General features: G+C 48.9%; 1 protein-coding gene across 1 annotated transcript in view; it reads right to left on the reverse strand.

The window, feature by feature from the left end:
- KDSR (3-ketodihydrosphingosine reductase) overlaps positions 1 to 25,127 on the reverse strand; it is a 310,571-nt gene that overhangs the window by 276,264 nt on the left and 9,180 nt on the right. The window lies entirely within an intron of this gene.

Raw genomic sequence — 25,127 nt, forward strand, 5'->3', positions numbered from 1 at the left:
CCAGACTGGCTATTTTAGTGGTGATGCTGATGCAAGGCGGCTTTCTCCAGTATCTTGCAGTGGAATGGAGCACTGCTCCAGGGCCATTTCAAATCCATGCAGCAGGGAAGGAACTCATGTAAACAAGTTCAACTAGGCTACAGAAGTTGAAAAGCTGAAATGTCTAAGGGCCTCATGTAGGTAGCCAAATACCGGTCGGTAACGGACGATTTTCGGTAAATATGCCGTTACCGACCGGTATTCAGACAAGTGAGATGTAGGAGTCCAAAAACCACTTTTCGGTAAATATGAGGCGGTAAATACCGATTCACATTTACCGAATTCTAAAATACCGATTCATATTTACCGAATACATACTTAACGAATCGGTAAATATGAAGTGGTAAATATGAAGTGGTAAAAATTAAAATGACATGTAGGAACACTCGGTAATTAAGAAATCCAAGAAAATCGGTAAATAAGAGTCGGTAATTAACACGGATTGAAAGCAGGTGGTAACCATCAACAGTGCATATAAGCAATCCCAAAATGCAACAGCGTGGACAACATGGCCGCTATGTGTGTCATTGCAAGGCGCCTACGTCTACAGGCAGCAGGTCTGAGGATTTGGCGACGGGAGGAACGCATCTACAGACAGCGCATCACACTCTTCCAGCTGACTGATGCAGAGATACATGAGAGGTACAGGCTACACCCCGAAACCATCATGGACTTAATCAGGGACCTGCACCCACTCCTGGACCAGCCAATTAGAAGGGCGCACGCCATACCCCCACATGTGCAGGTGCTCTGCAGCCTACATCTACTGGCATCCGGCAGTTATCAGGTGGTGATAGCCGCGGTGGGTGGTGTATCCCAGAGTTGCCTGTCCCGTTTCTTCAGGAAGTTCCTGGATGCCATGATGCAGAGAATGCACCACTACATCAGCTTCCCGAACACACAGGCTGCACTGCAGAAAACCAAAACAGACTTTTATCACATGGCACAGTTCCCCCATGTCATTGGCTGCATTGATGGCACACACATCCCAATCTGCCCACCAGCTGACACAGAGCACATCTACAGGAACAGAAAGTCCACCCACTCCATCAATGTGCAGGTGATCTGTGATGCAGGGAACATCATCACTGATGTTGCAAAGTTTCCTGGGAGCACCCACGACTCTTACATCTTCCAGAATAGTGGGATCTACACACGACTGAGTGCCGGAGAATTGAGAGGGATACCTGCTAGGTAAGTAACAGTGACGCCCCTTGCAACCTGCAAATCATAGTGTATAGAGGCATGTGACTGATGTTTCCCTTTTACTCATCTAGGCGACAGTGCATATGCATGCCGGTCATTCATCCTCACTCCCTACCTACACCCATCAACCCAGAGTGAGAGACGATACAACGTGGCACACAAAACAACACGCAATGTGGTGGAGCGCACGTTTGGACTACTGAAGAGCAGGTTCCGCTGCCTCCACAAGAGCGGAGGCGCACGCCAGTACACACCCATCAACTGCTGCAAGATCATTGCCACTTGTGCAATGCTGCACAACCTTGCCACGAAAAAAGGTACAGATGTGGAAGTAACATATCTTGAGGACAACGAGGATGAGTCAGGCCAGCCAGAGGGCAACGCAGCTAGAGTGCCAACTGCAATCGATGGGAGAGAGAGACGAGCAGAGATCACATGCAACTATTTCTGAGTAAGTAAGGGGACACAGCCAGTTGTGATAAGTCATGACGTAGTTTTAATGTGGCACCACACCATGAACACATGAACAAGCCAATCTGGCAATATACCATCTATACAAGGAGTATGTCCAGGGTTACGTCACCCATTGGGAAGTGGCTAAGCAGGGCTACATCAATGTTTGCGCATACGCGCTGCAGTGGTGGATGGCACGGCATGTGCATCCTCACTAGAGCCAACCCCAAGCCGCCTGCTGCTCCTGCGTCCTTCTGGGACGGGGGGTGTGATGCTGCTCCTGCTGCTGGTGTCGATGCTCTCCGCAGCATCCCCTGCAGCAGTTGTCGACGGCTGACTGGTTAATAGTACCCCTAGTGCACTTGTCACCTGCACCATCCCCCGAGACAGGTCGCTGCAGCAGTGTGTCAGGCCCTCCTGCATCGACACAGAGCGCCGGCAGAGTAGAGAAGTGGCAGTTGCCAGACGGTTGAGTGCCCTGTTGGTAGTGTCCCTCCTCTGCCGTTCCCGGCGCCGTGCTTCGATGTCAGCATCTAATTTGCTGCACAACTGCTGGATTGATTGGGACATGTCCCGAATGCCCGCTGCCATCGCGCTGATGTTGTTGTCCATGTTGACCAATGTTGTTTTCATGACCCGCATGTGCCTCTGGACTGACATGACTGCCTTTGTTTGCAGGCGCTGTTGTTTCAACATTTGGCCCTCGAGCCCCAAGAAGACACCATGGCCGTCAATGGGTGCTGGTGGACTCTGGACACGCGACCTGCGGCGCCCTCTTGCTCCCGTCTGTGCTGCCTGTGAGGTGTGGGGCACAGTGGCATGGCTCCCTTCCTGGGGCCTGGTGAGTTCTTCAGGGCCCATGCTGTCGTCAGACGAGGTGTCTAAGGCTCGTAGCCTGGCTGCTGGACGCCTCCTCATTCTCACACCTGCAAGCGGAGATGTGGCCGGTGACTCAAACATGAGTGGCGATGCTGGCTCTGGGTGCGGCGAGGCTGCCTGTGTCGGTGGTGCGGCTGCCAGTGGGCCTGCTCCCTGGTCTGAACTTGTGCTGGCCAGAGGTGAACTGTGTGGCCGGTGTGCCCTCTCTCCTGCAGCATGCCCTGTCCTGCATGATGTCACATCTGTGGACAGAAATACAACATTGGCTCAGTGTCCCCGAAGGGCTGCATTGCAAGCGTCACAATAAATCCTTTCACATTCCAAAATGTCCTCTGCCTCCTTGTGCCTCATGTGCGTGACATGCCTTGTTGCCCTGGGCCATTTACATCATGGTTGGTGTTTCCCTGACTACATCTCCCAGAATGCATTGCTTGTCTGCACTGACACGTGGACTGCAGTGTGATTCTCGTTTCACAATGGGGGATGTGGGATAGGGGTAGGGGTAGGGGGGGCTACATTGCTGTGCTTTCGTCTTACCTTGTTGTGTGGCGGCTCTGGCAGAGCTGTCGGCGTCCCCAAGACCCACGACGCTCTCTTGCTCGATTGTGGCCCCCACCAGCTCCTCCAGTTCGGTGAGGGCAGGTGCCCTGTTGGTTCCACCTCCAGTCTGGCTGGCCTCCTTCTGGATGTCGCCCATCTTCCTCTTGGTTACAATCCTCAGGTCATACCAGCGCTTCTTTAGGACCTCTATGTCCCTGTGGGTCACTCCCACAGCATTGACCTGCGCCTGGATGGCCAGCCAAATGTTGCGCTTTTCAGCCTCAGGCACTTGCAGGGATTGCCTTCCAAACAGCTTCTGGTGCTGCTTCACCACCTCCTCCACCAGCACCTGGAGTTCCTTGGGGCTAAATTTCAGCTTCCTCCTCCTTTCCCCTCCGTCTCTTTGTGTTCTCTGGCTGGACATGATGTTCGTTTTCCCGCTCGCACAGGCACCGGCTCCCTGCCTCTCCTCTGCACTCCAAGCCTCTCCAGGGTCGGCTAATTATGTACACCTGCCTGGGTGTGGCCACTTCCTGGTTGGGTGGGGTGTGGTTCCACAGGATTAGCTGTTTCATCAAGTCATGTGATTTTATTTACCGATTCCGTACATACCGATTCGGTATTTTCCGATTCGGTAAATACCACCTCGGTATTTACCGATTCGGTGATTTCCGATTCTTGATTACCGAATGTTACCGATTCGGTAACGGTTACCGAATTTTTACCTACATATAACTTACCGATTCTTAATTACCGATTCGGTACGGCTCGGTATTTAAGAAACGGTAAAATTTATTTACCTACATGAGGCCCTAAGAGAGTTGTATTGTGAAACATGGCCTCAATCTGACCAATATATGTGTATCCTCATTCGAAGGCAAGGATGCTCATAATGACCAAAATACTTTGGTCTTAAATACAAAACAGTTGAAATGTTTCAACGATGATGCTCTTATGATTGGGCAAGGTTCTGTAGTGAAACCTTTGTACCTTTATAAATGGGTGAATATACAAAAGCTCTGCGCCTCGAGTTATGCATAGTTGGCTCTTTTGCTAGAGCTATAGCAAATATAATAAGGTGGGTGTACAATGTATTACATGCTGAAACTTAAATACTTAAGGGGCTTATTAAAACTTGAAACATTTAAAAGCAAATCTGTGCAATATACTTTTAATAAGAATCTTAACACAGCATTCGATCTTTCTCAATGCACAATAGCACTTTTAAGGTCTTTGATTACTGCACTTTTGAAGAAGTTCACTCCAAGAATAAGCTAAGAGCTCTATGTAAAGCCCTGCATTCAGTTATCACATTACAAACCTTATGTCGACACCATAGAATATAACACTCAGCAAAGATACATGCGATTCACATTAGTACATAGCGTCCAACAATGTATAATTTTGTTGCGATTAGGGATTCTACCACTAAAAGCTTAAAAATAAATCCGAGGATAAGATAGGCTTATGTGACCTTTGCAATGCAGGTGTACAAGATCTCTCATGCACTATATGTCTGCCCAAACAAAATACTGGTAGAGGCCCGATGTCGTTTTTTAAAACCCCTAGGCTTTAGATATAATATATTCACTGTTCAAGGTCAATTTGATATGCAGCCTGGGAAATCATGGCAAATAGGAGGTTGAAGTATCATTAGGCATTAAGGATCCCATGCCATTCTAGCCAGGATGGTGGCCATTACTATTCTGCCTGCCACCTTGGCAGACAGCAAGTAAAGGTTAATTTCAGGTCGTTACTGGCAGAGACAATACAAAGCTCCACTTGAAACTTGCAGTCAGGGCCTGCAACATTGCATGTTGGCGGGTTTCTCGTTTGACATGGAGTTGTGCCCCAGCCTTTCCCTTTGCTTGCACCTTCTTTGTTGACTTGCACTCCCCTGCCCTTGCTTCTCTGCTGCTCCTGGAGTAGAGGTTGCAGTGTGTGGTAGTTTTCCTTCTTGATTCCTTTACCTAGGACCATGACAGAATCTGTTACGATCCAGGTTTACCACTTTGCCTCCTAAAAGGAAGTCAGTATTTCCTGTTTGTCTAATGCTTACTAGCAGTATGGTTTGAATATATGGTAGCATTGCACATCTGATTTCCAGAAGCTGGCCAGATCTCCCTCCAGCAGTGTGGACACAGTCTCTCTCTCTCTCTCTCTCTCTCTCTCTCTCGCTCTCGCTCTCTTAGATCCAACTTATTGCACTGCGACTGCGCCCATTAAATGTATGGTCCATTTACACTCCGACTTCTCTGGTATAATTGCAGGGCGAATGGAGGCATCTATTGTTCAGTCATTTGTTCCTAAATCTTCGATATAGCAAATATTCTTGGAGAAACTATCATAAGCTGCTAGAAGGCAAGAGGGGCATAAGCGGACATAGGCATCTACTGTTCAAGTGGTCTTTGCATACAGTCTTGAGAAGTAAGGGACCCGTTATGAAAGTGTACTTGTGCAGTCGATAGCAAAACAGCTGTTTTTCCACACTGTATCTTTGTCTTTCGTAATGTAACATTGTATTGTAGGTGAGATAATATGATAATTAATCTTCTTACTCTTTCACGGTTAGATCTTTTGACATCAACTGAAATAAGTGTGTATATTTTTAATAATTAAAAAGGAACTCTCTATTTTTGTAAAATTGTGCCTTTGTCTTTGAAATGGAAGCAAAAAAAAATTTAAAATATACACATTACCTACTGGCGGTCACCAGTAGGTAGTTATAGTTAGGACCTATTTTCCATAGGAAATCCGCAACATTCTAATCCCAATAAGTCTGGCACCGGTTGACGAATCTTCACGAAATTTTCCAAACTTTTGGCCAGCTCCGGTCTGCTCCTATCCTGAAAGTCTCAGGGTGATTCGTCAATCGGGGGCCAAGAAAAAGGGGGGTCCCAAAACGTGTTTTCCCCATGCATTTTTCCATAGGGTTTTAGCCGCAGCTTCAGCCCGAACTGCTGAACGGAATTACACCAAATTTGGCAAAAAGGTAGTCCTCAGTTCAGACTCGTGCCTTTTGCTTAAATGGTGTCAATCTGTTGAGTAGTTCCTGAGAAAATTACAGTTAAAAGTACATATATATCTATGGCCTCGGAGGATACGCGCACCCTGCGCGCACCCTCCTGATCACGAGCTGAATGCTAATTGGCTGTCAAGTGGTTGTCAACATTCGAAACCAGGAACTGTTGGCAGCCATTTTGTGCCTCGGTAGAAGCGAGGCTGAAGAAGTCTGTGGAATAAGTGTGTAAAACATATACAGGGGGCAGGGTAGAAATACTCTGACCCTCTAGACCTGCTAAGGGGGTCCCAGAAGGACTCCCAGGACCCCTTTTTTGGGGGGGGAAAACTGCAAAATGTGCACTGGGTGCGCGGATCCGGACGTTAAAAAAAAAAAAAAAAAAAAAGAAAACACGAAGCCCGCGCTTCTTTTTTTTTTTTTGTTGAAAACTTTATTTTTCGTTTTGATACAAACAATCAAATTTCACCCCCCCCCCCGACATCAGAAATAAGCAGTACATACAGGTCCAATCAGCAAACATATACATATGTAGTACCTTGGAGTAAGGCAGGCCACCGGCCATAGCGTGAGAGTATCCGGGTCAGCCCCGCTCAGTGCCGCACAGGATCAGCCTCGCCTTCATCACCTCCCCCCTCCCCCTCCGAAGATAGCAGGGAATACAGCTCCCCACTCGTTCCCTCCGACTCACTCTGCAGCGATTGCCCCTCCTCCGCCAACCCCTCCATACACAGAACTCGCCACTCCAGAAGGTCCCCCTGCAACTTCTCGTCCCTCCTAGAGCACTGCATATGCGTTTCTTCCGCCAGCGACCATTCCCTCACATCCCTGATCCACGTATCGAGCTCCGGGGCCTTCCGACCCATCCAGATAATTGCGACCCTACGCCTCGCCAAAACCAACATTAACTGCAGCAATTTATAGGCTAGTCTCCGTTTCCTCGGTTTGGGAACCAGGGCTAACAGGCAGTGTAGGGGTGTCCGTTGGATTCGGAGGCCAGTGGCGGCCGCAACGCGGCCCACCACTCCCACCCAGAACTTCTCCACCAGCGGGCAGTCCCAGGCCAGGTGTAAGAATCCCGCCCCCGGTGCGCCGCACCGAGGGCAGTCATCCCCCCTGCCCGTTCCAAACCTACTCAGCGCCTTCGGGGTAAGGTAAGTGCGATGCATGAAATTAAAATGGGTGAGCTTAAACCGCGCGTTACAGGATACTTTCCTCGTCAAGGCTCCGATTCGCGTTCGTTGTCCTTGCTCTAAAGGCTCTCCCAAATCCGCTTCCCAGGCCGCCCACGCCGGAGGCTGTGGGGGAGCCGAATCGCGTTTCATCGCCGCGTATAACAATGCAATTAATCTACGGCCCCGGCCGCACATCAGGATTACATTAAGAGTCTGCGTCATCTGGGGCATCTCCGGGCACTGCGGCCAGACCGAACGCACCACCGCTCGCAGCCCTTGATAATGCAGGTATTGTCTCCCCCGAAGACCATAAAATTCCTCCGCCTGCTCGAATGACAGAAAGGTCTCCGAGGGGTACAGGTCTGCCAACACTTCACAACCCCCCTCTCTCCAGTCCCGGTATGACACCTGGCGCTCTAGTTCCACCATGGGGGCCAGGATCCAAATCGGTAAATTCCTATGGAATGGCGCCGCACCCAGGACCCGCTCAACAAACCGCTGCCATACCCGTGACGTGTGTGTCACCACGTAGGGCAGCGCAGCGTCCGCCCCCGACCCCCGCATCAAGGCCAATTGAAGGTCCGTCGCCGTGGCCCTGCCCGCCAGCAATCGCGTCTTCCATACATCCGTGTCTGCAAACCATCTGGCTGTCGGGAGGAGCTGCGCTGCATAATAATAATATAAATCGAAACGTGGGGCCTCCAATCCCCCCTCTTCATAGGCGCGCACGACCGTCCTGAGGGCCACCCTACTGCGTCCCCCCGCCCAGAGCAAGGAAGTCAGTAGTGAATTAAGGGTCCGGAAAACCCTAGGAGGGAGAGGGCATAGCGTGTTCTGCAGGACGTACAAGGTCCGTGGCAGCATTACCATCTTGGCTACAGACAGGCGTCCCATTAGAGACAGCGGCAGGGCGTTCCAAAACGTCAGACTGCCGCAGTGAGTTGAGCACCCGATCCATGTTCCGTGCGAGCGCCAATCCCTCCGTGGCGGCCACCTGAATACCTAAAAACCAGAAACTCGCACGTTCCCAGCGCAACCCCAGCTCCGGCAGGTCCTCGCAGGGCGTTGCATCAAAGCCCGAAAGCGGGAATATAAGAGATTTACTGCGGTTTATTCTCAGGCCCGACGCCTCCCCAAAACGGTCCAGGTGATGCAGCAGGACAGGAAGTGCCTCCGTCGGTGCCCTCAGGTAAAACAAGGCGTCATCCGCATAGAGCGATATCACATTCCGCGTATCCCCCACCTGGATTCCCCATTGCTCCATTTCCGCCCTAATCGTGACAGCGAACGGCCCAATCGCCAGCAAAAAAGTAGCGGCGAGAGGGGGCATCCCTGTCTCGTGCCCCGTCCCAGCCGCCACTCCTCCGATCGCGCAGCTCCCAGGCGCACCCTCGCTCTCGGGGCGCTGTATAAAATCTGTATCCACCGACGGAAGTTGGGCCCTAGGCCCACCCTCCGAAGGACCTCCTGCAGGTACGCCCAATCCACGGTATCAAACGCCTTGGCTAGATCGATAGAGACCAACACCGTCCGATCTTCCCGACTCCTCACTTCATGCTGTATGTGGTTCAGGCGTCGGAGATTCATCGCCGTATTCCTCCCCGGGATAAACCCACATTGGTCTTGGTGCACTAAATGGGCCATATGGGGAGCCAGCCTGGTGGCCAACAATTTCGTTAGGATTTTCACGTCCGTATTCAACATGGTGATCGGGCGGTAGGACGACGGGTCATACTTATCACCCCCCGGTTTGAGAATCATACAGATTTCGCCCTGGGCCATGGTCCGTGGGAGTTCACCCCTCTCCAATGCCGCCTGGAACACCTGCAGCAGGAGTGGCGCCAGTTCCTCCGCGAACTCTTGATAAAACTCTGATGGAAAACCATCACTGCCGGGCGATTGAGCACGCGGCAAGCGGGCCAGCGCTCCCCGGACCTCCGCCAAGGACAAGCCCTCCTCTAAACCCTCCCGATCCGAGTCTGCCAGAGTCGGCATCGTCAGCCCTTGTAAATATGGCAGATATTGGGCCTCCGAGATATCTGGGGCCGCCTCGTACACCCGCCTCAAGTGAGCCTGGAGTACCCCCAGCAGCTCCTGCTCCGAGCCTACCACACGTCCGGTGGAGTCCCGCAGAGCCACAATACGCTCGGGAGCCTGTTCTCTCCGCAGGATCCATGCTAGCAACCGTCCCTACTTATCCCCCTCTCTATGGAGGCGCTGCCTATATTGGCCCAGAGTGAACTTATCCAACCTGTCTAAGGTGTCCTGCACCCGTGCCCGAGCCTCCCCTTCCTCCTGCTGTTGCGCCGCATCGGGGTCCCCCACCCTCTGGATCTGCTGGAGGAGGTCCTCCTCCTTTTGTAGGTCCCGGAGAAGCTGTTTCCGGACCCCATAGGTGAGCCCCATACATGCGCCCCGCACCACTGCCTTTAGGGCTTCCCACTTCGTGGCTACTGGCAGGTCTCCCGCTCCCCAATTGAGGGCTACATAGTCCACTATGGCTGCCGCCACGTGCTCCCTCCCCACCTGGTCTCGGAGGAGGTCCGCCGGCAGCCTCCAAGTCCGAAGACGGACCACCGGGGGTCCCCACTGGACCACGCACGCCACCGGCGAGTGATCCGATAAGAAGCGGGCCAGGTGTGTGACCTCCACTGACATACCCCGCCGCTCATCCGCCACCAAAACCCGATCCAACCGACTATGTGTGTTGTGCGTGGGAGAAAAGCAGGTGAACACCCTCTGTGTGGGGTTCTTTTGGCACCAAACATCCACCACTCCTATGTTGGCCATCACCCTTTTGAGTTGGTCAGTCATGCGCGGTTTCGTCCCCTCCCGGGGGGGGGCCCTGTCCAGTACCGGGTCCAGGACACAATTGAAATCACCACACCAGAGTATCGGGGTCCCCAGATCGTAAGTCAAAACATCCTGCAAGGCCCCGAAAAATGCGGGGTCATCTATATTGGGCGCGTAGGAATTCAAAATGACTATGTCCCTGCCATCTAATCGCGCCCGGAGGAGCAGGTATCGGCCTTCGACGTCCGCATCTACATATCGGATGGTGAACGGCACCCCCGGCGCCACCCAAATCAGGACCCCTCTGCCGTATGTAGAGAAGGATGAATGAAACAGTTGTCCCCGCCATTTTCTCCCCAACTTCTGCGCCCCTTCATCCATTAAGTGGGTCTCCTGTAGGCACGCTATCGATACTTTGTGCCGCCGGAGGAAGGAGAGGACCCTATATCGCTTTGTGCACGTGCCGAGCCCCCTCACATTCCAGCTCAAAAACGTATATCCCATGATCTCTTAATCACTCCACCCCGCCTCGGCCACTCCCTCCCAACGTAGCCCCACTTCGGTACCTGACCTACAATATAACTGATATCAACTTTCCCCATCAACATCCCCCCCCAACAGTACCCCCCTCCCCCCACCCTCGAGCACTATGCCAGCAACAACCAAACCTGCCCATATGCCCTTACCCCGCTGGTGCCAGGACGTGCACCGCCACCCCATTCACACACCCAAACTATACCCCCGCGCTCAAACCACCAATCCCCCCCCCCCCCCACCCCGACCCCCGTTCTGACCCCGTTACCAACCATTCATGCCAGGCGCACCCTGACCAAATCTCCCCTCAACACCCAGTCCCCCCATCACACTCCCTCCCGCCCCAGTTCTCAAATTCCACATAGACGGCAAAACCCCTCCCGGAGCCATGTCTCAGCCCCCACACAGCCTAGTACCGACACCGCAACCCAGGGTAGTGTCTCATCTCTTCCCCGACTCTCCAGGCCAGGGCGACAGGTTGCTTCAAGAGGGCTCCCCCCGACCTGGAGTCTCAACCCCCACAGTTTCCGGGATCACCAGGGTTGCGGCCACGACCTCTCCCTCCGAGGCCAGCAGCGTGTCCGGGACCAAGATGTCATCGGGGCCCGCCAGGCGTCCTGCGGAAGGCTAAGCCCGCGCTTCTTTAATAATAAGCCCCTGGGGGGGCCAAATCCCGGGGGCAAAAAACATAACATTTATGGGGGGCCCCCCAGCCCTGGGGACCGCTACTTATTGAGGGAGAGGGGCTGCGTGGCCCCCCTCCTGGAGCCCTCAAGGGCCCTGGGGACCGCCACCCCCCAGGGCCGGCTCCTGCAGTGTTCTGGGGGCCCACCCCCAGGACACTGTTGTTTGCTATGAGAGGGCGGGAGTCTCCTGCCCTCCCATAGAAAACTTTGTTTGGATTTTGAAAGAGAGTAGGTTCTCTTTCAAAATCCAAACCATATTGCTTTTCCACATGGGGAGCTGCAGGTCAGCAGCTCCCCATGTGGAAAAGCAATGCTGGCTCGCGAAGGACGGTGGGAGTCGGCTGGGACCGTGGGGGCGTTGGGGCTCCCCCCACGGTCCCCAACGTTTTTTTATAAGCCCCGGGGGATGGGGTCCCCGGGGATAATAAAAATTAGTGATAGGGGCTATTTTTTACGGTAAAATTAGTAGTCTTATTGGTTAACAAAAACTGATTGAAAGGAACATTATATAGGATAAGCTGATATGTTGAAAAGTCAAGCACACTTGCTGTTTTGATTAGCAACATTGTGTGCTGAACTTGTGACCTGTGTGCTCAGTTAAGTGTTCCATGAACTGTTTCTATGGTAACAGGCAGAAGGCCGATTGGGGGTAGGGTTCAAATTTAGGTCATTTGGAAAGGGTTGAAATGTGTAACCAATAGAAATGTGTGTTTGATTTTGAATAAATGTGGGAAGGAACGTGATTTGGTGTTTACATGCATATGTGTGCAAAATGAGAGGGAAACATTGCCATTCTTTGGTTTTGCTGACAGGTGCACAGTGCAGAGATTCTGTATAAGAAAATCTGGTGTGTGACTGACATACTTATCATGTGACCTACAAAAAACAGATTTGAGTGGTTCATAATATTTCCCATTGTACCTATTGAAGGACCGCAATGATTTCAATCATTCTTCTTTGAGCATCTTTGGAGACAAAATTCTGTGCTTACCTCCTATCATTCTCAAGCAATTTCCAAACAGAAATATGTCACTTTTTGTAACACAGTTATAGCGCAAGACACTCTTTCATATTTACAAAGCGAGGAAAAGGCCCTCTGTGTACCTTTTCTTCTCCATGTAAATACGACCTCATCATACACACCACTTTGTGTTGAAAGGGTGTTCTATAGGTGTTGCTGTGCGTAATTACAAAGAACACTCATAGAACAAGACATCTCCAGATTTATCAGAAATTATAAATCTGGACATGTGTGTGAATGGTGCACCATCCTCCAATTGGTGTAGCAAGGAACAACAAGGAGAATTGTTTTCACTTCTCATTTTTTATCTTTCAATATATGCTACAATGCTCAGCATACATTGAAGGAGAAAAATGCCTTTACTGATTGTTTTTGTGCAAGAAGGTGTGTCTTCCTGCACAACACATATCCTTGCACCATGGTGCAAGGGTGCCTGTGTCACCACATGGCTGCAGTTTAAGCAGCCGTGCAGAGGGAAGCATAGACTTGCAACATATTTATGTACATATGTTGCATCCCTGTGCTTCGGAAGTACCACAGCACACTGCAGTTAAAGAGCTTACTGTGTGATGCTGCCGGAGTTCGTCGTAGTTCTGCCCTTATACATTCACCATACACTACACTGCGCGGCTCCAAAAAAAGAGTTAAATATATATATTTTTTTTTTTTAATATTTTTTGGAGTTGCGCATCCAATGCGTACCTTTCTGTGTGTGTATATTATATATACATATGTATATTCACAGAAAAAAAAACAGAGGTTTCAGGGGTGTTATAGTTAGCTGCCCATTTCACTCGTACAAAACCATAGAAATTCCTCAGTTATAGTTAGTTCTGCTAACTATAACTCACGCGCCCGCAATGCACTGCTGATGATGTCACATATTGCATCATTCATGACATGGTCCGTGACATCACTGATGACATCACTGATGACATCATCCACTGAATGCGGTTTAGTTTGAAATTTAAATATGTATTATATATATACCAATCTGTATTGAAGATTGAGTGGATATATAACTGTCTGGATGGAGGATTTAGTAGCTGTCTGACTGTCTTTTTAAGTAAGTAATTAAAAGTGTCTCACTTGAGGGAGGAGCCAAGATGGCGACCGGAGCAGACGCTTGAGCGCCCGGCTCCGTCGGCCCTTGGCCTCGGACTATCATCCTGACTCCTATCCTCGCCGATTTTCGAGGTGCAACGTGTGCGACGACGCGCTGACCGCGCCGCCGCTTTCCCGGAGTCTTAGCCCGCCCGGACGCCGGAGTTCTTGGTGCTTTTGTTCTCCGCACTGGACCCCTGCTCTATTGTGGCCTTGGCCGGCCCCCTGGAAGCTCCGCAGTTACCGGACCCGCTAGCGAAAACCTGAGCCCCGAGGTCCCGGTCCCACCTCACACCACGGACTGTCGCCGGATGAGCCGGGGGAGGGACGCCCGGACACCTCCTGCACCCCGCACCTGATGGGCTGGAGCTATAGGGTAAGCCCCGGTGCGGCGGGTCTCCTGCCCCGTTCTGTGGACCGCGCTGTGGGAGGCTGCAGACCCCCTTCTTCTATTGCCTAGTCGGCTGCAAAGAGAACCCGAGGGAAGGGCAGCGACTGTTGGCTTTTCCCTATTGCGGCGCAGACCTGAGGGGAATTGCCTCCTTGCTACGACCCCCCCCCTGGCCACTGTACTGTTCTGCGGTAAAACATGGCGTTGATTGCCTGCTCGCGACTGGGGGATGCTACTCCGGTCTCGCCCGCTGCCCGCTTCGCCCTCCCTCTACCAGACACCAGCTCCACAGTGCCGTCCCGGATTGCTACCGATGTGGGGGCGCAGCCTCCGCTGACATGCGGCTCCGTTCTGGCTGCCCTGCGGGACTTTCGTCTACAAATGTGTCTTGGCTTGCAAGCGCTGAGTGAGCGGTTTGACTCCATACTGTCGGCTGCGGGTCGTGAGCACCCCGTTTGTCATCAACGAGGCGTGGGTCTGCCAGTGCTTTTGTCCTCTTGCGGGGACGCAATGGCTGCTTATGATCGTGCTACACTGGTGCCTGCATCTGGCTTTACCGGCACCCAGGATCAATCGCTCTCCAGCTCAATTGCGGATACTTTGTCTCCCCGTTCATTGCTGCCTGCTTCGTTGTTGCCTGCCTCACCGTGCCCGCAAGAGTATCCAGCAGAGCGACACCTGACGTCCTCGAGGAACCGTTCATGGTGGCCTACTGCTTCTTTTCTGTGGAACTCCTGTACTTTACATGCCAGGTCGGGACTTTATGTGGTGCACAAGGGGACCTCAATAGATGGTCGGCGGCCATTTTGTGACACTACTTCACCATCTTCTCCCAAGCGGCCATATTGTCTTTGTCTGCACGGGGTGCGGGGCCTTCATGTCGGGGCTGGTGTAATCTTAAGCCCGCGATCGGGCCAGGGCTGAACTGATTTATATCGCCATGGTTTCACGGATGGGCTGGACTGGGACTGGAACTGTTTGCATATGTTGTGCGCACTCGTTGCGGTTTGTCCGCCTTCATTTAAATTGTTGTGACACGTTATCTTCACACGACCGCTTTTGGCGTAGTGGGTTCTCAGTGTGTGGAGGCCATAGCTGGCCGATGGTTTCGGGCGCTCCGGGGTAACGTAGGCTCCTCCCCACTTACCTCTCTGTTCTCTTATTTTTCTTTACTCTATTCCTACTTTCTCTCTTGTCTATATTTCGGGTTCATTGGGCGACAGGCACTATGCTGGGGTGGGGGCAGGCCGTAGCCTCCGCATTGGTGTAGGGTGGGGGGGTAATTCACTGTTTCTACTTAGTTCTATGGGCCTTTTTCTTTTATGTTTCTGCGCTATACTGGTTTCGATTCGGGGTCCGGGTGTGGGGTGGATTGAGTGGGGGCGGCTCTGGAGGGGTGCATATTTACTCATGTGACTATCCTGTTATATAACTGCATCGCCTCACTGCCTGAGATTTTCCTTCCTTGACCGTTTTAATGATGCTGCTGCTCTCCCGTGTGGTGAAGCTATCTTGCGGACTCGAATCTCCTTGGTTCTTATTCTTTACTGATTTTTTCCCTGATAAAATTATTTTGAAAACCTTAAAATTAACCTTCACTTCTCCTTCCCCTGGTGTCAAGGATCTCTCCAGTGTATACCTCATGACTCGTTGCTAATCTCGACCGTGGATGCACAGGGGATGTAATGTTTGTACCAGTGCTTAACCGTACCGTGGCCGGCCTGACGGTTGTAGGCCCGTATTTGTTCTTTTCATATGCACAAATAAAGGTTTTTAAAAAAAAAAAAAAAAAAAAAAAAGTCTCACTTAATACATGGATTGGTAACTAAACTATGTGAATGTGTGCAGCACTGTCGCTGTTGTTGTATAACATGCTGCCTCAGTTGGTCACTAACTACATGAGTGTGTATATTAGTTATTGATTAGTTGGGTGAGTATTTGTATGGGACACTGAGTTTGTGTGTGGTTGGATGGGGTGTGTGTAACTCTATGCATAGATGTGTGAATGGTTGATTGACTAGGTGCATAGGTTTAAGAGTGCATGTAGAAACAGTTGTTTGGGTGACTGAGTGTATTTATTTGTGTGTTGGTGAGCGAATATGTTCTAGTTGTACATCTTCAACAAAGTAAAAAAATAAAAGGCATTGTATGTGAGAGTTGATGTATATAAATAAGTATGTGTAAGAGTCAGTGAATGTGAGAGTAGCTATAATGAATGAGTGTATAATTGTAATGGTGCTTTTTTAACATATTAACGATGAGTTACTATGTGTTTGAATAAATGAGGTATCATTGGATAATTGTGTAAGTGAGTAAATTTAAGTGCGATACATTTTTTTCATGAGTGAGTAGGATGACTGCATAACCGACTAAGATGACTGCTGATGTGTCAATGTCTACATATGTGTATAAGTGCATTTGATAGTGTTCTATTCATTAATGACTGCATGTATAGATGATTCTGTTGTTGAATGGGTAGTTGTGTGTGTAGACTTAGGAATCAGTGAGTGGGTATGTAGTAACTGGTATTGGTGTGTCAATGGTTTCAAATATAGTACTCTGTATTTTACAGTGAGTGATGAAAGGTTATACTAGTGTATGATGGTGTATCGGATTGTTAAGTGGATGATGTCATTTGAGATGTCATCAGTGATGTCACTGACCAGGTCATGAATGATGCAATATGTGACATCATCAGCAGTGCATTGCGGGCGCGTGAGTTATAGTTAGCAGAACTAACTATAACGGAGGAATTTCTATGGTTTTGTATGAGTGAAAAGGGCAGCTAACTATAACACCCCTGAAACCTATGGTTTTTTCTGTGAATTTCTAAGGTTTTTTAAATGCTAATTTCTAACTATAACGTCTCTGAAACCTATGTTTTTTTTCAGTGAATTTCAAAGGTTTTTTAAATGCTAACTTTAAGTGCGATAGTAGTTATATCTATTTTTTTGTACTGATTTTCTACAGTTTAACTGTTTATGTATAAATATTTTATTCATTAACATATTTTTCTGAAAATTGCAAAAACATTTTTTAATTAAAACTGAAATATTGATTAATTTTCTTGTTTTCATTTTTTATTTGAATATATTTATATCATTTTCTTTAAGAAAAATCCAATTTTTTTCGCAGTCGCGCACTCAAAGTGTACACATCACGGTGGGTGCGCGCATTCTAGCCGCCATTTTAGAAAAGTCATGAAGGATCCGCGTATGGTGTGCGACGGCTGCGTGTTTTTCAGTTACATCATATACATTTAATATCACGTGATATGCGCGATTGGTATGCGACCAGTCTGCGACTCCTGCTCCCGTGCATTCGCGACACATGCGCATTACGGTACGAGATGTTTGCGCGCTTGCGGGTCACCAGTGACATCATACGTGCTGGGGCGCGCTGGGTACGCGACTCCCGCAAAATAAATTTATGTTCCAAAATGATATGTATGCGTCTTTAATATACATATTAAGGCAAGAGATTATGTAAGATAATCATCAAAATAATATATTTGTACTTATAATACACTTATATTTTTAAATATATTTTCGCGAAGTCGGGTGCGTGCGTCGTGAGTGCAGAAAACCAGGTCAGCAGAGCTGCTGTAGAGCCAGAGAACCAGGTCAGCAGAGCTGCTTTAGAGCCAGAGAACCAGGTCAGCAGAGCTGCTTTAGAGCCAGAGAACCAGGTCAGCAGAGCTGCTTTAGAGCCAGAGAACCAGGTCAGCAGAGCTGCTTTAGAGCCAGAGAACCAGGCCAGCAGAGCTGCTTTAGAGCCAGAGAACCAGGCCAGCAGAGCTGCTTTAGAGCCAGAGAACCAGGCCAGCAGAGCTGCTTTAGAGCCAGAGAACCAGGCCAGCAGAGCTGCTTTAGAGCCAGAGAACCAGGCAAGCAGAGCTGCTCTAGCTGACACTGACTGTCTGACACTGACTGTCTGACACTGACTGTCTGACACTGACTGTCTGACACTGACTGTCTGACACTGACTGTCTGACACTGACTGTCTGACACTGACTGTCTGACACTGACTGTCTGACACTGACTGTCTGACACTGACTGTCTGACACTGACTGTCTGACACTGACTGTCTGACACTGACTGTCTGACACTGACTGTCTGACACTGACTGTCTGACACTGACTGTCTGACACTGACTGTCTGACACTGACTGTCTGACATATCTCTACCACTCTGCTACTGACACTCTGCTACTGACACTCTGCTACTGACACTCTGCTACTGACACTCTGCTACTGACACTCTGCTACTGACACTCTGCTACTGACACTCTGCTACTGACACTCTGCTACTGACACTCTGCTACTGACACTCTGCTACTGACACTCTGCTACTGACACTCTGCTACTGACACTCTGCTACTGACACTCTGCTACTCACTCTGCTACTCTCTAGCACACTCTACTACTCACTCTGCTACTCACTCTGCTGCTCTCTAGCACTCTACTACTCACTCTGCTACTCGCTCTGCTGCTCTCTAGCACACTCTACTACTCACTCTGCTACTCGCTCTGCTGCTCTCTAGCACACTCTACTACTCACTCTGCTACTCGCTCTGCTGCTCTCTAGCACACTCTACTACTCACTCTGCTACTCGCTCTGCTGCTCTCTAGCACACTCTACTACTCACTCTGCTACTCGCTCTGCTGCTCTCTAGCACACTCTACTACTCACTCTGCTACTCGCTCTGCTGCTCTCTAGCACACTCTACTACTCACTCTGCTACTCGCTCTGCTGCTCTCTAGCACACTCTACTACTCACTCTGCTACTCGCTCTGCTGCTCTCTAGCACACTCTACTACTCACTCTGCTACTCGCTCTGCTGATCTCTAGCACACTCTACTACTCACTCTGCTACTCGCTCTGCTGATCTCTAGCACACTCTACTACTCACTCTGCTACTCGCTCTGCTGATCTCTAGCACACTCTGCTACTCGCTCTGCTGATCTCTAGCACACTCTGCTACTCGCTCTGCTGATCTCTAGCACACTCTGCTACTCGCTCTGCTGATCTCTAGCACACTCTACTACTCTCTCTACTACTCACTCTCTACTACTCACTCTCTACTACTCACTCTCTCCCTCTCCCTCCCCCTCTCCCCCTCCACCTCCACCTCCCCCTCCACCTCCACCTCCCCCTCTCCACCTCTCCCTCTCCACCTCTCCCTCTCCACCTCTCCCTCTCCACCTCTCCCTCTCCACCTCTCCCTCTCCACCTCTCCCTCTCCACCTCTCCCTCTCCACCTCTCCCTCTCCACCTCTCCCTCTCCCCCTCTCCACCTCTCCACCTCTCCACCTCTCCACCTCTCCACCTCTCCACCTCTCCACCTCTCCACCTCTCCACCTCTCCACCTCTCCACCTCTCCACCTCTCCACCTCTCCACCTCTCCACCTCTCCACCTCTCCACCTCTCCACCTCTCCACCTCTCCCTCTCCACCTCTCCCTCTCCACCTCTCCCTCTCCACCTCTCCACCTCTACCTCTCCACCTCTACACCTCCACCTCTACACCTCCACCTCTACACCTCCACCTCTACACCTCCACCTCTACACCTCCACCTCTACACCTCCACCTCTACACCTCCACCTCTACACCTCCACCTCCACCTCTCCACCTCCACCTCCACCTCTCCACCTCCACCTCTCCACCTCCACCTCCACCTCCACCTCTCCACCTCCACCTCTCCACCTCCACCTCTCCACCTCCACCTCTCCACCTCCACCTCTCCACCTCCACCTCTCCACCTCCACCTCTCCACCTCCACCTCTCCACCTCCACCTCCACCTCCACCTCTCCACCTCCACCTCTCCACCTCTCCACCTCTCCACCTCTCCACCTCTCCACCTCCACCTCTCCACCTCCACCTCTCCACCTCCACCTCTCCACCTCTACCTCTCCACCTCTACCTCTCCACCTCTACCTCTCCACCTCTACCTCTCCACCTCTACCTCTCCACCTCTACCTCTCCACCTCTACCTCTCCACCTCTACCTCTCCACCTCTACCTCTCCACCTCTACCTCTCCACCTCTACCTCTCCACCTCTACCTCTCCACCTCTACCTCTCCACCTCTACCTCTCCACCTCTCCACCTCTACCTCTACACCTCTACCTATACACCTCTACCTATACACCTCTACCTATACACCTCTACCTATACACCTCTACCTATACACCTCTACCTATACACCTCTACCTATACACCTATACACCTCTACCTATACACCTCTACACCTCTACCTCTCTGTACATGCACACATATGCACATATATATATATATGCATATATATGCATTTATATATATGTATGTGTATATATACATATATATATATAATCATATAATCTGCACATCTATATAACGAGGGCGAGACCTGTTGCATTTTCAATGCTTGTTTACTTTGGTTCCATCAAGATGGCATTCAGATGTGACACATTTGCCATAAATTCTGAATGGTAGCACTCTAGTTCCTCATTAGATCACTGTAGCAAAGCTACTGCTCACCAGGGAAGTCTGCTGCTGGTATTCAAAGTGCATGTTTCAGTCTGCATGTCAGAACTTTTTAATGAAATAGAAGAGGATTTGAGAAGTCAAAATGTGCCCTAATTTTTCTTTCTGCAGCACTAAATCATAATTTCTATGGCAAAATGAACCCCCTTATTTTGTTCCTTTGCAAATTAAATGTTTTAAATGTTACCACTTTATTCCAATCAAGATGGCTTCAGTTGTGCCATACCTTTGTCATAAGTAAGACTGTTAGCGCTCTAGTTGTTCTTTAAAACACTCTGGGATTTCTGTCATTGGGCTATACTTGGGCTACATCTCGGTGATATTTGTGCTACATTTGGGCTCTTTTGTCTCTGGTGGCCATCTTGGGAACCTTGTTATGAAGATTCCTAATTTCCTCATTTACTGCAGTCTCCTCAGTAGGCATACTGTCAGTTTTTTACTTTGATTCAATGAAGAAGGCATTCAGATGTGTCACACATTTGCCATAAATTCAGAATGTTAGCACTCTAGTTGCTCATTAGATCACGGTAGTAAAGCTACTGCTCACCAGGGAAGTCTGCTGCTGGTATTGAAAGTGCATGTTTCAGTCTGCATGTCAAAATTCTTTAATGAAATAGAAGAGGATTTGAGAAGTCACACAAAATGTGCCCTAATTTTTCTTTCTGCAGCACTAATCATACATTCTATGGCAAAATGAACCAGCTCATTTTGTTCCTTTTTAAATTAAATGTTTTAAATGTTACCACTTTATTCCAATCAAGATGGCTTCAGGTGTGCCATACCTTTGTCATAAGTAAGACTGTTAGCGCTCTAGTTGTTCTTTGGAACACTCTGGGAAGCTGCAGTAGAACACAAAGGAATCAACTGACAGTCTCTGCCCTTGTTGGATGTACATGTTTTACTGAGAATGTCAGACTTCATTCTCACATGACTGAGAAAGATAATGTGAATTTACAGAAAATAAGCTCTCAGTTTAGCTTATAGATCACCTTCCAAACCTCTGTGGGAAAAGCATGTGAAAATTGTTCTCTCTCAAACATGATTTATGATATCCCAGCAGAAGGCTTTTTCACATGGTAAAATCACCTTAGAACATACCACAATTCCTAAAATGAGTATGGTACCATCAACAAATGATTTATAATGTAACTAAAGTCTTAAAACCTTCTATTAACTGCAATGCTTTTTAATGAGGTGCGATCATGTATATTGGTCCCAAGATGGCTGCCAACACTTCTTGGATGAAGTGCTGACAGCAATCAGATCTCACAATGAGATGTGTGGTTAGGCTCCGCCCAGATATATATATATGATTTTACTTTTGATTTTCTCAGTAACTACTGAACGGATTGACTCCATATATGCAAAAGGCACATCCCTGACCTGAGGACTACCTCTTTGCCAAATTTCAAGTAATTCTGTTCAGCCGTTCGGGCTGTACCTTCGACTAAAGGTCCTATGGCAAAATGCATGGGGAAAACGCGTTTTGGGACCCCCCTTTTTTCCTCGGCCCCCGCTTGACGAATCCCCCCCGAGACTTTCAGGGTAGGAGCTGAGCGGAGCGCCCCATTAGTTTTGAAAATTTCGCGAGGATTCGTCAACCGGCGCCAAAGTTATTCAAAATAGAATTTTGAGATTTCCTATGGAAACACGGTCCTAACTATAACTATCTATTGGCGACCGCCAGTAGATATATATATATATATATATAAAATCTACTGGCGGTCGCCAATAGATAGTTATAGTTAGGACCGTGTTTCCATAGGAAATCTCAAAATTCTATTTTGAATAACTTTGGTGCCGGTTGACGAATCCTCGCAAATTTTTCAAAATAGGTGGGGCGCTCCGCTCCTACCCTGAAAGTCAAGGGTGATTAGTCAAGCGGGGGCCGAGAAAAAAGGGGGGTCCCAAAACGCGTTTTCCCCATGCATTTCCAAGGTACAGCCCGAACGGCTGAACAGAATTACTTGAAATTTGGCAGAGAGGTAGTCCTCGGGTCAGGGATGTGCCTTTTGAATATCTGGAGTCAATCTGTTCAGTAGTTCCTGAGAAAATGTCAGTTAAAAGTACATATATATCTATAAGCGCGCACCGTGCGCGCACAATGACGTGCGCAATTCTGATTGGTTGTTAGATGTCAGTAAAAATTCGAATCGGTCGAAATCAGGAAGCGTCGGCCGCCATTTTGTCTCTCGCAGTCTGAGGCAGTGAAAAACAAAAGGTGGAGAACGTGAAAAGGGGGCAGGGTGGACAGTTCCTGACCCCCTAGCCTTTGTCACGGGGTCACTGAAGGACCCCCAAGGGTGAAAAAAACATTTCTTTTTTTGTAGAAAATGCGCGGGTGCGCGCACGGTAAAAAACCTGAAAAAAAATATATATATATATTAAGAAATACATAACTTAGCATTTAAAAAACCTTGCAAATTCACTTAAAAAACCATAGGTTTCACACATGTTATAGTTAGCTGGACATTTCCCTCGTAAAAACCAATGAAATTCTCCCGTTATAGTTAGTGCAGGCAACTATAACTCACGCGACCGCAATCCTCTGCTGATGACGTCAGATATTACATATGTGTCTTTCTGAAAAATAAATATTTGTAATATATGTATAGCTAAAGATTAATGGAAGAAGACATGGGTAAATAGGTGTCTAAATACAGTGATGTAATATCTGACGTCATGAGCAGAGGATTGCGGTCGCGTGAGTTATAGTTGCCTGCACTAACTATGATGTAATATCTGACGTCATGAGCTGAGGATTGCGGTCGCGTGAGTTATAGTTGCCTGCACTAACTATAACGGGAGAATTTCATTGGTTTTTTACGAGGGAAATGTCCAGCTAACTATAACATGTGTGAAACCTATGATTTTTTAAGTGAATATATATATATGTATATATATATTCATGCTGCAAGGGTGCCCGCCGGGCAAGAAGCACTCAACCAGCAGTGTTAAGCCGAAGGCCTTTATTAGGTATGGATATCGCCAGCAAAACAGATTCCAATTAAACAGCTGTCCCGCCGTCAATGCCTGACGCGTTTCAAAGTCTCATGACTCCTTCCTCAGAGGCTCCTGCGGTAAAGTGAGCGCGTTCTGGTCACGCCTCCTCCTTAAACATCCATAATAGCCCGCCCCACATGGGCTGCTCAGATGAGACTGTGCACAGGATTATGGGAGTTGTAGTGCCAGAACAATTCATTTCCACAGATGGAGCGCAATTCACTGTTGGAAGTTACTGGCCCTGAATGGGCCGCTGTTCGCGGGCGTATCCTCAATCCTGCACTGCTGCTCCACATATGAAGACCGGTGGATACCGGCCCCCAAGAACGTGGGGTGGTGCATTCTCGGCGACTCGGGCCGTCGCCAAATATTCATGCTGCAAGGGTGTCTTCATATGTGGAGCAGCAGTGCAGGATTGAGGATACGCCCGCGAACAGTGGCCCATTCAGGGCCAGTAACTTCCAACAGTGAATTGCGCTCCATCTGTGGAAGTGGTGAAGAGAAAATAAAACTTTAAACTTCAAAGATTCAGGAAGAGTGCGGCGTCTTTGTTTCATCAAAGCTTGCTTTTGGATACATATGCGAGGCTGTCCTTACCTCGCCGCCGGCACCAGCTATACAGTGCTCCTCCCGCAGGGACAATTTGTTGGACTCATTTCGTGATTACGGGGGAGAGCCCAGCACGTATCCGGACTGCCACGGACTGCTTTGGAAGAAAAACGATTCGTATTTGTGCCGCGATCTGCACACTGGCGGAGAATGAACCCTCGATGAAAAAATCATTGCCAGGTCGACAGAGGATAAATCGGCATAACAAACAACGAAGCACCAAATCCAATAAAAGCGGATATAACAAGCAGACAATTACCTTCAAGGGGCAACTGGTAGAGCGCCGGCGTGGAGTCGTCGGAGGACACAATCACGACCGGGAGTCTCCCAGGTAAGCTTGGACAACCCCTCTGGTATAATCCGTGTATCGTGCTGTGGCGAGTGTGTTTGCTTGCCATAATTACTAAAATTACGGAGCAGAGAACTAATGCGTTAAAGACACACTTTCCTGATAGAAGTAGTTATCCTTGACAAGAACGTCAGCTGGGGTGTGAGAACACATCCTCATCTCTTCACAAACAGTAGCATAAGAAACCTTCACTAACAGCCACAGTGAATTGGATAAACAAGACATTTTCACTGAACTAATAGCATTTAAGTAATAATCTAACTCATAATCGATGCAACATGGAACAAAGGGCGGCCAAACGAATGGAGAAAGCTGAAAGCATGTTCACTAAACAAATACCTACCGCCTCAACTTCAAATACCAAAACAACTGAGCCAAATACCGCCACAATGTCATTGAAACAATTATTTTTACAAATGGAAAAGTTACTTAGGAAAGAGATTTCACGTAGTTGGGAAATAATTACACTGGAAAAGTATGTGGAAGTGGGAAGAGTGCCCCGTGGGTTACGTATATTCACTCTTCCAAACCATCCTGACACCAGCCCTGAAATGCTTGATGAATGGGGGAAAAACAACATGGACTGTTCACGTACAATGATGCTCATCATCAAGTACGCCAAAAAAAATGTTGAGGAATTGCACATCAAAATAGAGGAAATTGAGCAACAGATTAAAACGCAAGGGCAAGATGAAGAAAGTATAAAAAAGCTAAGAATGCAAATGGACAAAAATCTGGATAAACACGAGTGTGAAATCCAAGAAAGAAAACAAAGAAAATTTAGGAGAGATGAGTGCGACTATG

The sequence above is a fragment of the Triturus cristatus genome, chromosome 5_2, assembly GCF_964204655.1.
Source record: "Triturus cristatus chromosome 5_2, aTriCri1.1, whole genome shotgun sequence".
Taxonomy (NCBI): domain Eukaryota; kingdom Metazoa; phylum Chordata; class Amphibia; order Caudata; family Salamandridae; genus Triturus; species Triturus cristatus.